This window comes from Nelusetta ayraudi, unplaced genomic scaffold, assembly GCF_046127955.1.
Source record: "Nelusetta ayraudi isolate G7.1 ecotype Tasmania unplaced genomic scaffold, CSIRO-AGI_Nayr_v1 ptg000224l, whole genome shotgun sequence".
NCBI lineage: Eukaryota > Metazoa > Chordata > Actinopteri > Tetraodontiformes > Monacanthidae > Nelusetta > Nelusetta ayraudi.
The window spans coordinates 65,001-70,329 of NW_027466273.1; the positions used below are offsets into that span (position 1 = coordinate 65,001).

General features: G+C 45.5%; 1 pseudogene; it reads right to left on the bottom strand.

Moving 5' to 3' along the window:
- Positions 1-2,028: 2,028 nt before the first annotated feature.
- On the bottom strand, positions 2,029-4,863 carry LOC142881920 (transmembrane protein 117 pseudogene; annotated as a pseudogene).
- Between the last annotated feature and the right edge of the window lie 466 nt (positions 4,864-5,329).

Below are 5,329 nucleotides of genomic sequence, written 5' to 3' on the forward strand. Positions count from 1 at the left end.
TTTTGTTATTTTGTTTTAATTTGTGCAGTTGTGCCTTTGGCTGTGGGTGCTTTAAGACTTTAAGACTGAGATAGATGTGCTGCTCTGCGATATGAAAAGAGGCATTAAACAGCAACAAAGGAAGCGTTGCCAAGCTGAAAATGAGAAAAAGAACAAGTCCTCCAGCTGCGTGGAAGCTAAAGAAACAAACAGCAACAACAACAAAAGCTTCCAGCGCATTAAGGAGACGGTCAATACTGGACAACAGTAACACAACAGGTATCAGGATCCTACACAACACAACACAACACAACACCGTTTTTTATTGTTGCGTGTGTGTGTGTGTGTGTGTGTGTGTGTGTCTCTCTGATTTTGACGTGTTCTCTCAATTACCTCCTGGTCCAAAAAAATCAATATCTCATTTTTCAACCCAGTGGCAGATTTGGATGAGGCTCCTTTCAAACTGCTGCTGCTGCCGCTGCTGCTGCTGCTGCCTCTGCTGCTGCTGCTACTGCTGCCTCTGCTGCTGCTGCTGCTGCTGCTGCTGCTGCTGCTGCTGCTGCCTCTGCTGCTGCTGCTGCCTCTGCTGCTGCAGCTGCTGCAGCTGCCTCTGCTGCTGCTGCTGCTGCTGCTGCTGCCTCTCCTCTGCCTCTCCTCCAGCCAGCAGGAGCTGGTGTATCTGGCCGTGTGGTGGTGAGCAGCTGCTTCTACTTTCACACGCTTCTATGCAGTGTTTTTATTTCCTTGGAGTTGCTGCTGTGAGCAGCTGGGATGCGATGAAGCTCCACCTCAGAGATTAGAACTCTGCAGTCACTGACGCACGTCACCTCTCCCTCCGTCAAGGCACCTGCTTTGAACCTGAAGATCCTCCCACCACACCTCAACGAAGGCAAAAATAAAAAACAATAATGATGATAAAGATCTCTTAAGTGAGAAACGCTTTGAAGGATTACTAAAAAAAAAAGAGAGAAAAGTGTAATTACAGCACAGAAACCCAGTGCAGATGCATTCATCCTCATTAAAGATCCTGTACTGGGTTCAAATGTCTTCTTGGGTCTCCTCTCAGTTCAGTTGCTGAGTTGCTGAGAGGGAAGAGGACATCAGGATACACAGCTCAGGCAGTTGGTGGATGGACTAAGAATCAGCAGTGCTGAGTTTGATCCTTAATCTTAAAGTCCACGTCATTTAAAAAACAAAACAAACGTATCTATCGTTTTATGAGGTTCTACTGTTATTTTAACATTCTTATTTTTTTTATATTTTTACTGCAAGCGTCGTATGAGTTACGCATATGAGTTTAAAAACATGACATGATTAGATATCTACTGAAATACATAAATAGGATTTGAAAACATTTTCATAATTTATTTACTTGTATTAATTTATTTGAATTGAGCCCTGCAGTATGAACTCCAGTGTCCCTCCCACCAAGCCAGTATAATCCAGTCAGGTGATCACAGATAAGATTCCATCTAGTGCCACTGACAGCGCAAGAAGAGCGCCCCCTGCAGGTCATTCCTCCCTCAGCCAGTAAAACTCAATAAAATCATCTTGTTAACCACTCTACATTTCATAACAGTGCAATAAAACACTGATTTATATCAGGCATTATGGAGACAACTGTAATCAAACTGTTCATAACATGTAATACCTTGGTTTTCCTTTTTACTCTATATTGTACTCTATATCTGCACTACTTACTACTACTATACTATATTATTACTACTGCTGTCATTTTGCAAATTTCCCCAATGTGGGGTTGATAAAGGCCTTCTATTGTATTTTCTTCTCTCCAGTAAGAGGCCGAGGCCTCAGCGTGAGTGAAGTCAGCAGCTTCTGACTTCACATCCAAGCAGAGTTACATCATCGCTTCTCCTCTCGCCCATGTTAATTGTACCGGCTGCAGCCGTGAGAGCGAAGACGCTCCGCTGTTACCTGGCAACAGTTTTGACAAGCGGGCAGAGAAGAAAGAACAGATTAGAAGATCTGTAACCGTCGCAAATACCAGAGTGACGGGGCTGAAGAACGAGGAGCTCAGGATGTCCAGCAAGCAGTCAATGCAGCTCTTTATTGACACACGCATCAACAGAACACTGAGCCAACGGAGAAAAGGAATTCAAAATAAAATAATAAGAAAGAAGCACTGCAATAAAATTTGAGTTGGGAAACAGAACATATTAATGTAAACACACACACACACACACACACACACACACACACACACACACACACACACAACAATAAATTAGACAAAAAATATGACCTTTCAAAAAAAGAAGGTGGTGAATATCTGAAAACAATTATGTAATTCCCTTACATCTTTGAATAGAAAGCGGGCCTGCTCCATATGGAGGCAGTCATTGGATAAACACTTGCAGACCGATGAGTGTGTGGAGGAAAAACATCAAACAAAAACACATGAGATGCAAAACGATTCTGCGAAATAAACTGAGCAGCTCTTCACAAAACCACCAGAGTGGAGGGAAAACAAGAGCAGCCAGCAGCCTCCGCAGTTCTGTCCAGAGCCAACACACACACACACACACACACACACACACACACACACACACACACACACACATACAGGAATTCTGCCCTCAGAAAAATTAAACTCTAGGTTTTATATAATGGAGTGTGGAGCCTCTGATTGGCTCAGAGTGGGTCAGCAGCAGCTCTGCGTGCTGATACATTTGGAAAAAAAATGTAAGTGACAGATGTGTAAAGAGAGATACGAGCATTTTTCATTTAAATTATAGCTCCACTGTATAAAAAAAACAATCAGTCTCAAAAATAGCACACAACCAATGAGTCCTGATGAAAGCGGATTGCGAGGAAAGCAAATTAAAATCAGCAATTCTTTCATCATCGACGTACTTTAGCGCATGAAGATGTACATTTTAGAAAATGTTTGCCATTAATCAACTCAGTAGCTGTTAAAAGAAGCATGTTTGATGCTTTTGGTGCCATTTTACATTTCAAAGAGCTGGAAAACTGTCCCAAGTGCACAAAAAAAACGCACGCACGCACGCACACACGCACACGCACGCACGCACGCACGCACACACACACACACACATGCACGCACACACACGCACGCACACACACACACACACGGGCTTACGGGCAACTACTAACAAACAGGGTTATATTTAATATTTGCATACCTTTTCCAATCAAAAACTCCATATATCAGTATCAGTACTTTAACATGGACCCGCCAGACGCTGAGTAACCAGGCCCAGTTCACAGATAAACGCTGCGAGGACCGGTACTACTACAGTTGTGTAGTCCATTCATGCGTTCATCATGAATATTCAGACGTATTTGTACATGTTGTCTGTCTACACATGAAGCCCTGAGTGGGAAACGAACCCCAGTCCCTCCCTCCACAACATGAGGTTTGCATGTTTGCTTCTTTGATTTCAGCCAATTACATTGATTCTCTGTGCTGAGGAGGCGAAAAAAACCAAAAACAACAACAGGTCGCTGTGGGTACGCAGACGTTTCCACCGGTGTCATTCCAAGAAAAAGAAAAAAAGAAAATACAGCAACAACAAAGGGATGAGTTTAAAACAAATGAAACAAGACAAATGGCGAGCGAGTGAGGTATAAATTCTCCATTTCCATATGAAAGCTCATATAAGATGGGGATATAGGACGCGGTAACTGGGACATCGTCGTGGGTACAAAGTGTCAGGATGAATGTACGTCTGCAATATCAAGCTATAAAATATTCAAGGCACTGTCGCAGCTAAAAGCAGTGGTGTAATATAGAATACTGTGTGTAGCAGAAGAGATTCCCGGGCGGCTGGCCGCCATGTCGCGGCTGTAAGGAACACTCCCGACTTCTGAGGCACCAAGAATAGTAGTTCTGTTTTTACGGAGGTATGAAAGTAAGAAAACAACAAAACCAGAATCTCAGCTGAGCGCCGCTGCCAGTTAGAGAGATGAACATCACCGGATGTGGCTCTGCTTTTTAAAAAAGGTCCTTGTCGTACAAAAATATATTCAAGCTGCTCTGACTCTGTTCCGTCCCATCCCAGCGTGAGCCTGCAGGGGGCGGCGCGGAGAACCGCGGAGGTTTTGCTGTTTTTATTTTCATGAGTTCGCTATCGTCTCCGGCTCCTCCCGCTCGGCGCCGTCCGTCACGACGCTCTGCTGCGTCTCCTGCGTGTCGACCGACACGGTGGAGTTGATGGAGGGCGTGGCCATGGAGGCGGTGGTCATGGAGGGCGTGGCCCCAGAGGAGGTTGTGGCCCCAGAGGAGGGCGGCCCGTCCACCGACAGCAGCACGGGCGTCCCCGAGCGCCGCAGGCTCTCGCTCAGGGTCACGTGCGCCTCCTCGGGCGTGGCGCCCATCTCCTTGCTGTGCTCGGAGGGCGACTTCCTCTTGATGCGCTCGTACGTGGCGTCCTGGCCCTCGCCGAAGCTCTCGCTGTCCTGGAAGCGGCCGAAGAGCCAGACGAAGAAGCCGAAGAGGACGAAGGCGCCCAGGCTGGGGATGAAGGCCAGGCACTTGATGTCCAGGCTGGCGCCCACGTAGCGACTGTGCAGGAACATGTCCCGCTCTACGTAGGTGAGGTTGGTGCGGGGGTCCACGTGGCTGGAGCGCCACCTGTAGGTGAGCGTGCTGTGGTTGAAGAGCACCAGGGTCTCGGGCTCCTCCACCGTGTAGATCTTCTCGCCGGGGCCCACGTACTGGCCGTACTCATAGGGCTTGTAGAAGATCTGGTTCTTCCACATGTTGAGGTCCAGGATCAGCACCAGGAAGATGATGCCGTAGTTGAACCACTTGCCTGTATGAGAGAGGGGGTGGGGGGGGGGGCAACAGCTGTTAGATGGACTAGCGTAGCGTGACAAGTCAATACGCAGCTGAAGCTTCATGGAGTAGAAGTGTGCGATACTGGAAGATTTGGTATTGATCTAATATCAAATACATACAGGGCCGGCATCGTCCAAACAATATAATATTGATATTTCTTAATGAAAGTGAATGTATCATGAAATTACTACATCTAAATGCATTTTCACGTCCTTTTAATTTGTTAAAACCAATTAGGTTTTTTTTTTTTTCAGCTTTTTTTTTTAAGTTGTGTTAAAAGCAGAAAACAACGACTGCCCCAGAAGTGAAAACAGCAAAATTTGATAATGATTCATTACCAAATAAATACTGGGCTGCTCTCGCCAAAACCAATACAGGACTTATATTTTTTGATTAAAGTGAACGAGTAATGATAATTGCTACATCTGAATTAATCTTTGCAACCTTGTATTTTTTTTTGCGATTCTTCCCCTCCTGTAGATTATTCATTTATTAGTATGAAGGACAGAATTTGAGGCTTTTTGAGAA